The sequence below is a fragment of the Macrotis lagotis genome, chromosome 6 (assembly GCF_037893015.1).
Source record: "Macrotis lagotis isolate mMagLag1 chromosome 6, bilby.v1.9.chrom.fasta, whole genome shotgun sequence".
Classification (NCBI taxonomy): domain Eukaryota; kingdom Metazoa; phylum Chordata; class Mammalia; order Peramelemorphia; family Peramelidae; genus Macrotis; species Macrotis lagotis.
Window position 1 is genome coordinate 51,083,994 of NC_133663.1, and position 10,392 is coordinate 51,094,385.

At 35.2% G+C, this 10,392-nt stretch overlaps 1 pseudogene; it reads right to left on the reverse strand.

The window, feature by feature from the left end:
• The window catches only part of LOC141492115 (nucleophosmin-like), a 62,053-nt pseudogene extending 51,880 nt beyond the window's left edge, over window positions 1–10,173 (reverse strand).
• Window positions 10,174–10,392: the final 219 nt, after the last annotated feature.

Sequence of the window (10,392 nt, forward strand, 5' to 3'; positions counted from 1 at the left end):
TTTCTTTTCTTCAGTGTTTTTTTTTATTTGACTAATTGTATTTCTTAAGGAAATGTTTTCATCCGTCAATATTTGTCCTTCATTTTTCAATAGTCAAATGTAAAAAAAAAAAAAAACCACTGTGTAATGGTTACTCAATCCTTGATAATAAAATGAAAAAAGTCTAGATTTTTCTTTCTTTGTTTTCATCTCAATAGATTAGTTGGATATTTCAACCCATTTTTCCATTACTTTTCTCTGTTTAGTGAGACAATACTACTCATATCTTTCATTATTATGTGCAATATTTTGCAAATGCATTGTGTAGCCTGAGACTATTCTCATCTCTTTTCTGAGCAAAGACATTAAGACTTTATTAAGGAGCTGTTTTGTTTAACTTCTTTATAAAATTTCTATGGTTTCTATTTTCTTATCTTCAGAAACTTTTTTTAAGGTTTTTACAAGGCAAACAGGGTTAAGTAGGTGGCCCAAGGCCACAGAGATAGGTAATTATTAAGTGTCTAGGACCGGATTTGAACCCAGGTACATCCACTATGTCACCTAGCTGCCCCCTTCAGAAACTTTTTTGGTTAAATCTTCATCCATAACTAAATGATATTTATACTTACAGAATCCATTGCTTTTTCATTCATTCTATTATTCTCTACCACCACTTCCATATTTAATTAAATTTACCAAAGAATATAAACAGTTATATTTTTTCAAAAATTCTTAGTCAAGCTTCTTTATAGCATGAATACTTGATTAGACTGAAGGAAGAACTATTCTTCCTTCAAGAACAGAGCCAACAAGATGGCAGAGTAAAGGCCAGAACTCCCTTCTTCCCCAGACTATTCCAAATACCTTTAAATAATGATACTAACTGAATTCTATAGGGACAGAACCCATAAAAAGATTGAATGAGGGATGGCTAGGTGGCACAGTGGATAGAGCACTGGCCCTGGAATCAGGAGTATCTGAGTTCAAATCCAGCCTCAAACACTTAACAATTACCTAGCTGTGTGACCTTGGGCAAGCCACTTAACCCCATTTGCCTTGCAAAAACCTAAAAAAAAAAGATTGAGTGAGTGAAACAATGTTCCAGTACAAGACAATTTAGAAGGTCCCTGGGAAGTGTCTCTATAAGTGGGATTAGAAAGGGTCCACAGCACAGTTGTCTGGTTCCAGCCATGTGAACAGTCCTTGAGGAGCCTAGGTCCCTAAGGGTGCAACAAGGGTGTATTCCAGGGAACTCTCAGTCCAGAAATTGCCAAGGGAAATTTGGAAGCTTAACAGAAAAACTGGTACATCAGAATGAGAGTGGAGCCCAGTTTGGCATAGGCATCAGTGCAACCCCAGCCCCAGAAGACCTGGACTAGGCCTGGGGAGTCACCCAACAGCTGCTTCCAGTGCCCTCAGCCCAGACACATTAAGGGGGTCCAGTTAGATTAAAGAGGTCTCTTTGTTATCCCTGAGGCAGGACTCCGTTGCTTCACCCATACTTAGATCCAGGAGGCAGTCTGGGACTACAATCTCAGGAAAAGGAGCTTCACTGCCTGCAGTGGAGCAGCGACCTTCCTCACAGTTCCAAGAGAGAAAGGAAGGTTCCTGGTGATCCACAGATCAGAGCACAGATTAGGAAAGTGGTCAGAGTCTCTCATAAAACCTTGGACCAATTGAGTTCCCTGGGAACTGTCCCTGATAACAACTGCAAAATATACTTAAAAGCCTGTGATCCTCCACCTTAGCAAAGACTTAAAATCAAGTTATAGCCTGGGGAAATGAACAAATAACAAAAGAAAATAATCCAACCATAGACAATTACTTAGGTCCTGTGGAGGAAAACTGCCCTGATATCCTAGAAGCAAAGGGTAAAAAAGAATCTACCGAACAGCATCTAAAAGAAACCTCAAAACAAATACTTACAGAAATATTATAATGAAATTTTCGGAAGTCTCAATTCAAGAAGAAAATATTACAAGCAGCCAGAAAGAAACAATTCAAATAGTGTGGAGCTACAGTCAGGATTGCACAGGATTTAGCAGCATCGACATTTAGGCTTCATAGTGTTTGGAAGGTAATTTTTCCCAAAGATAAAAATTATTGGGTTACAAGCGAGAATTGACTACTCACCAAAACTGGTCATGCTCTTTCAGGGGAAGAGATGGATTTTCCATGAAATAGGGAACTTTCAAAATTGCCTGATGAAATGAAAGGAGCTGAACTGAAATTTTGATCTTCAATTCCAGCTACTCAGATGAAGCATAGAGCAGGCAGATGGGAAGGGCAAATCATGAGCAAAACATCATTAATAATGTTGAACTGCTTGTTATCCTGCATGGAAAGATGATAATGATAGCACATGAAATATCTCATTTATTAGGGCAGTTAGAAGGAGCATATACAGACAATGCAAAATTCAGAAATTTGAAGATGGAGTTGTATTAAGAAGATGGAGTTATTGGGCTACAAAGGAATGTACTGAGAGAAATGGCAAGAAGAGGTAGAATAGGGTATGTTATTTAATATAAAAGCGGCAAGTGGAGTGGAAAAGGAGGAAGATGAGAGGAGAGAGTGACCCTTATTCTCATCAGAAGAAGCTCAGAGAGGGAATGGCATTCACTCTCAGTTGGGTATAGAAATCTTTCTTACCCTAGAATAAAAGGGGAGAAAAGAGACAGGGGTAGAAGAGAGGGGTATAGGTGATAGAAGAGAGGGAAGATCATGGGGGGAAGGTAGTCAGATGCAACACACTTTTGGGGAGGGATGGGGTTAAAGGAGAGTGGGGAAAATAAAATAAATGGGGTGAAGGAATATGATGGAGGGGAGAATAATTAGCACTAACAACTGTGGGAAAAATGTTGAATCAATTTCTCTGATGGACTTATGATAAAGAATTCTATCTGTCCCCCACCCTGAAAAAATTTCTTCCTTTACCATGTTTATGTTAATATTACAACTTCCAATGAGCTATAAAGCCAATTTTGAGGGTATTACCTAAAATTTTCAGTCGGAACATCTTTGGATACTCAACTTTTTTTTTTTGTTTGAGTCTTATACCATCGCTGTTTCTTTTCTTTTCATTTTTTAATATGAGAAACTATTTTCCAGCAATTTCCTACTATCTTGACCTGTATAGACTTTTACACTAAAAACTATAGGAATAAGCTAGAAGAATTCTCAATAAGAGCAGGGGTGAAACAAGGATGACTGATAGCACCATATTATTCAATGTAGACTGTGAGGAAATATAATTCTCACTCTTCATGGATGATATGATGGAATGCTTAGAGAAACAATTAAAAACTTCAACAAAGTAGCAGGATATAAATGTTAAAAATCATCAACATGTCCTTATATTACTACAACAAAGCCCAGAAGCAAGAGATAGAAAGAAAATTCCATTTAAAGTAATTCTAAGCCACATGAAATATTTGGCAGTCCACCTGGCAAGACAATTGTCAATTGCTGGTAGATAGGTTGAGAAAATATAATAAATATGACAAATTCACCTATTTTAAATGACTTAATCAGTAAAATACATTTTCTTTTTATTATATAAATATGTTATTTGTTTTCCAATTAAATACAATAGTAGTTTCTACCTTTCATTTGTTAAGGTTTTGAATTTTACAATTTTTTCCCACTCACCCTTCCCTTCCCCCTTGTCCCCACAGAAGGCAGTCTGGTAATCTTTACATTGTTTACAAGATATGCATTGATCAAAATTGAATGTGTTGAGTAAATAAAAAAAAAAACATATCCTTAAAGATAAAATAAAATGATAGATAGCAAAATTACACATAAGAAAACTTAAAAAAAATTTAAAGGTAATAGCCTTTGGTCTTTGTTTAAACTGCACAATTCTTTCTCTACATACAGATGGTATTCTCTGTTGCAGATAGTCTATAAGTGTTCCTAATTATTGCACTGATAGAATGAACAAACACATTAAGATTGCTCATAACCCCCATGTTGCTGTTAGGGTATACCATGTTCTTCTGGTTCTGCTCATTTCTCTCAGCATCAGTTCGTGTAAATCTTTCCAGGCTCTCTGAAATAACATCCCTCCTCATTTCTAAAAGAACAACAGTGCTCCCTAACATACATATACCATAATTTATTCTGTCATTCCCTAATTGATGGACATCCCCTTAATTTCCAGTTATTTGCCACCATAAGCAAAGCTGCTATGAATGTTTTTACCCTTTTGCATGATCTCTTCAAGGATAGACCCTGTAATGGAATTGCTGGATCAAAGGGTATGCACATTTTTTATTTCTCTTTGGGCATAATTCCAAATTACTCTCCAGACAAATTGGATCAGTTCACAACTCCACTAACAATGCATTAGTATCTCAGATATCCCACATCCCTTCCAACATTGATCATTTTGCTTTCTGGTCATATTGGTCAATGTGAGAGATGTGCAGTGGTACCTCAGAGATGCTTTAAATTGCAATTCTCTAACGAGCAATGGTTTAGAGCCATTTTTCATATGGCTATGCATAGCTTTGATTTCCTTATCTGCAAATTGCCTTTGCACAACCTTTGACCATTTGTCAATTGGGAAATATTTGTTTTAATGAATTTAATTCAGTTTTAGGAATGAGTCTTTTCTCAGAAACACTAATTATAAAAAAATATTTCCCAATTTACTACATATTTTTTGTAAACATTTTTTAAAGTATTTTTTTTGCAAAGCAAATGGGGTTAAGGAGCTTTCCTAAGGCCACACAGCTAAGTAATTATGAAGTGTCTGAGTCAGAATTTGAAGTCAGGTACTCCTGACTCCAGTACAGTGCTCTATCCACTGCACCACCTAGCTGCCCCTACTACATTTCTTCTGATCTTGATTACAGTGGATTTGTTTGTGCAAAATATTATGAAAATTATCCAGTTTGTTTTTAATTGATGTGCTCCTTCACTTCCTTGGTCATAAAATGATTCCCCTTCCATAGATATGACAGGTAAACTCCTTGTTCTTTTAGTTTGCTTATCATATTGTCTTTTACATCTAAATCCTGCACCCATTTAATCTTAACTTGGTATAGGGTGTGAAATTTGTTCTAAGATTCTGTGATACTAACTTCCAATTTTCCAAAGTTTTCATTAAAGAGAATTCTTATTCCAGAAGCTGAGCTCTTTAGGTTTATCAAACAGCAGATTACTATAAGCATTTCCTGCTGTCTCTTTTGTGAATAGTGTATTCCACTTAACCACCACTCTATTCAATAATTTTCTTGCTTTCAATTTTATTAATGTATCCGTTAACTTTTAAGGATTTTTAATTTGGGGTTTTTGACTTGTTCTTTCATTAAATTTTTTTTGTGCATGCTTAGTTCATTGATTTCTTCTTTCTCTATTTTATTTATATAAGCATTTAAAGATTATACTATATCCTCTAATAAATGCCTTGCCTGTATCTCAGGAATTTTGATATGTTGTCTCATTATTGTCATTGTATAGGTTGAAATTATTTATTCTATCTATAATTTGTTGTTTGATACACTCATTCTTTAAAATGAAATTATTTAGTTTCCAATTAGTTTTAGGGCTATCTTTCCATGGCCCATTATTACACATGATTTTTTATTGCATTATGGTCTGAGAAGAAAGTATTTGCTATTTCTTCCTTTCTGCATTTGATGAGGTTTTTACTCCCTAGTACATGGAAAGTTTTGTGTAGATTCCATGTACTGCAGGAAAAAAAAAGTTTATTTCTTTCTATCTCTATTAAATTTTTCTCCAAATGTCTTTCATGTCTAGGTTTTCTAATATTCTATATACCTCCTTAACTTCCTTCTTGTTTATTTTATGGTTAAACTTATCTAATTCTGAGAGGTTGGTTGATGTCTTCCACCAGTTGAGTTTTGCTGTCTGTTTCTTCCTGTAACTCATTAAATTTCTCCTCTAAGAATTTGGATGTTATACCACTTTGTGCATACATAATTAGTATTGAAATTGCTTTATTGTATTTGGTACCTTTTAGGAGGATACAGTTTCCTTCTTTATCTCTTGTAAGGAGATCTATTCTTGCAGGTGCTTTGTCTGAGATAAGGATTGATACCCCTGCTTTTTTCACTTCATCTGAATTATAATATATTCTACTTCAATATTTTACCTTTACTCTATATGTATTTCTCTGCTTCAGTTGAGTTTCTTGTAAGCAGCATATACGATTTTGGTTTTTAATCCACTCTGCTATTCACTTACATTTTGTGGGAGAGTTCATCCCATTCACATTCAAAATTATAATTGCTAATTCTTTATTGCCCTCCATGATATCTTCCCTCTATATTTTCCTCTTTTTTTATTCCCCAGTATTTTACTTGTGAAAATCACTTCCTTCAGTGTGTTTTCCCCTTCTATCTAACCCCATCCCCTTTGTTCCCTTCCTTCTTTCAGTTCTTCTTTTCCTCCCCTCCCCTTTTCCCATGGAAATCTTTTGAGGCAAATATGAGGAACATAAGATTTTGGTGTTTCTCACCACCTCCCTTCTTTCCTGCTATTGCAATAGATCCTGTTGCCTCTTCATGTAATATAATTTACCTCATTCAATCTGCTTCATCCTACCATCTCTTTACTGTCCCACCTTTTTATGGAAATTATTTCCTATTGGATAACTTTTTCTTTTCTTTTCCTTTTTTTTTAGCTTTTCATGTATCTCTTGAGTCTCCTGTTTGAAGTTCAAATTTTCTATTTAGCACTGGTTTTTTCAGCAGGAAAATTAGGAACACTCCTATTTCATCAAGTGTCCATCTTTTCCTTTAGAAGAGAAGGCTCACTTTTACCAGATAGTGAATCCTTGACTGTATCCTTAGCTCCCTTGTTCTTTGCAATATACAATTACAGGCTCTTTGATCCCTCAATGATGATGCAGCCAGGTCCTGTGTAATGCTTTCAGTAATTCCTTGGTATCTAAATTGTTTCTTTCTGGCTGCTTGCAGGATTTTCTGTTTTATTCGACAGTTATGGAATTTTGCCACAATATTCCTTGGTGTTTTCATTTTGCAATCCTTTTCAGGAAAGTATCCATGTTTTTTTTTCCATTTCTTTTTTTTTTTTGCATGGCAAATGGGTTTAAATGTCTTTCCCAGGGTCACATAGCTAGGTAATTATTAAGTGTCTGAGGCCAGATCTGAACTCAGGTACTCCTGACTCCAGGGCCAGTGCTCTATCCACTGTGTCACCTAGCCACCCCTTCCCATTGTAGTTTTGAGAGAATTATTTTATTGTTGTGATATGTTAATTTTCTCTTGAAAGGTATAAATTTTCTCTTGGGTTTCTTTTCCCAATTTTTCCAATTGGATTTTAAATCCTTTCTGATCTATTCTAAGAAGTCTTTCTGAGCTGGAGACCAATTTATATTCTCCTCAGAAGTTCTGACTCTCTCTGAGTTAGGGTCTTTGTGTTACAGGTAGTTTTCAATTGACACCCTTTTCACTGGCTTTTATTCATTTTCCTAGAATCTTGTGTCAGGGGAGGGACTGGTTCACAGACCTTTGATGTTAACATCCCTAGTGGCTTTGCTCACTGAACTTAGTAACTCTAAATGGGTTGGCCAATAGGGGATGCTAGTCACTTTCTCTGGAGTACCTTTGACCTTGAATTTTGGCCCACTCCCTAGGCCTGATGCATCCAGATTATACATAAACAATGTGGGCTGTGCCCTCAGCTATATAGTTAATTTCCTTAATCCTCACTTAGCACTGAGGGAGATCTGCTGCCCATACCTGAGTCTTGGTGTGTGGGGGCTTGTTACTATATCTTTTTCTGAGAAGAATCACTTTCTTCCACAGGGATGGGGGGAGGGCAACTCAACTGAAAACATGAGGATTCTGCTGAAAACACAAGGGCTTGTGCCCCTGGTCTTCCAGCCTAGCTGAGCTGACTTATGTATAGTAATTGTGCTGGAGATCTCCCTCCAGCCTCATTGGAACTCTCCCATCCTTGTCTTCTCACACAACTAAAAGCTTCTGTGACTTTTCTCAGGTTAGTCCCTGGGCCTAATCCTGCTTCCCCTATGTTGGCTCCCTGATTCTACCTCCATCTCACCCACACTCCCCTGAGATAGACCTTATTGCTAGAGGTTCTTCTGCTAGGTTCTTTACTGGGTTTTGTGGATCTAAATTCTGTTATTTCTGAGAGAAAGACAAGAGAGCTTTCCACAGTGCCTGGCTTCTTTCTACCATCTTGACCAGAAGTCCATTCAGTGCCATATTGATCAAGCTACCAAAAATTATTTTATAATGCTAGAAAAAATAGAAACAAAATCATCTGGAAGAAAAATGTTTAAGAATAGCAAAGGAATTAATTAAAAGTAATGCAAAGGAAAGGTGTCTAAGTATAGCAGATCTAAAACTGTATTATAAATTGGCAGTCATCAAAACTATTTGATTGTGGCTATAAAATAGAATTATAGAATTATGGATAAGTGGAATAGATTAGGGACAAAAGAAACATTAGGAAATGACTATAAACATCTACTGGTAAAGCCTGCTTGATAAGTTTGATAAACTTAGTTTTGGGGCTAAGAGCTCACTATTTGACAAAATCTTCTGGAAAAATTGGAATAGTATGGCAGAAACTTGGGCATAATCGAACATCCCACACCCTATACCAAGATAAGGTTGAAATGGGTATGTGATTTTGGGATTTTGATACCAGAGACTAAGTAGAACATATAAAATAGTTTATCTATTTATCAGATCTATGGAAAGAGATGGAATTTCTAACTAAACAAGAGATAGAGAACACTATAAAATGTAAAATGGTTAATTTTGATTTCATTAAATTTAAAAAAAAAGTTTTTGAAAAAATAAAGCAATTTCAACCAAGATTGAAAGCAATGCATAAAGTTGGAATACAATTTTTACAGAGTCCTCATAAAGGACTCATTTCTAAAGCATAGAGAATTGAGTCTAATTTATAATAATACAAATAATTCTTCAATTGACAAATGGTCAATGAATATGAAAATGTAGTTTTTGGATGCCGAAATGAAAGATATCTATAGTCATATGAAAAATTGCTCTCAATAACTATGATTAGAGAAATGCAAATTAAACAACTTTGAGGTAACACTCATATTGATCAATATGACAAAAAAGGGAAAATGATCAAAATCTAAAGGAATATGGGAAAACTGGAATACTAATGTTTTGTTGATGGAGTTGTGAAATAATCCAACATTTCTGGAAAGCAATTTGGAACTATGCCCAAGAGGCAATAAAACTGTGCTTGTTCTTTGATCCAGAAATACCACTGGTTTGTCTGTATCACAAAGAGTTTATAAAAAAGGGGGAAAAATCCAATATACAAAAAATATTTTGAGCAACTCTTTTGTAGGGCAAAGAATTAGAACTTGAGTGGATGCCCATTAATTGAAGAATGACTGAACAAATTGTGATACATGAATGTGAATGTGAACTATTTTTCCTTTTATAAATCAGAAATCAAGATTTCAAAACAATATGAAAAGACTTTTGCAAGATCTGATATACAAGTGATTATAACCAGGAAAATATTATTATGTGTTGATCAACTATGATACCCTTAGGTCTCCTCAGAAGTACAGTGATCAAAGAAAATACCATCCACATTCAGAGAAAGGATCATGGAGATTGAATGTAGATTAAAATATACTATTTTCAATTTTCAAAATATTTGATATTTATCTTTTATTTTTCCCTCTCATTTTTTTCTTTCCTCCCTCCCTTTTCTTATTCTTCTTTCAGAACAGATTAATATGGAGATGTTTAACACTTATACATAATATAACCTATATCAGATTAGTGGCTATCAGGAGAATGGGGGAATGGAAGGGAAAGGGCAAAATGTGGAACAGAAAAATTTCCCAGAAATTAATATTGAAAAACTATCTTTGGGTGGCTCGGTGGCTCAGTGGATAAATCACTGGCCTTGGAGTCAGGAGTACCTGGGTTCAAATCTAGGCTCAGACACTTAATAATTACCTAGCTGTGTGGCCTTGGGTAAGCCACTTAACTCAATTTGCCTTGCAAAATCCTAAAAAAAAAGAAAAAACTATCTTTGCATGTAGTTAAAATAAATAAATTTATCAAAAAGTGGAAAAAATTAATAGTTATCAATACCTTCACTTGGTTTATAAGACCTTGTCATACTATTACAAAAATTTATCAGCTTCGTCTTTTCCACTGAATACCGATCCATATTCGGTAATCATATTCAAAGGACTCTTTTTACTTATGTTCCTGGTGAGCTCTGAAAGATGAGATAACTAACAATATTAGGAAATATATCCATTTTACCTCTGAGAATATGTCTACTTTGCCTGGTCCTTTCTTCCTTGTGGAGAAAGTTTATAGGCCATCTTTTTTTTTTTTCATTGAAATTTCTTGATGTCTTCTGGTTTCATTGTAGTTGATTGAA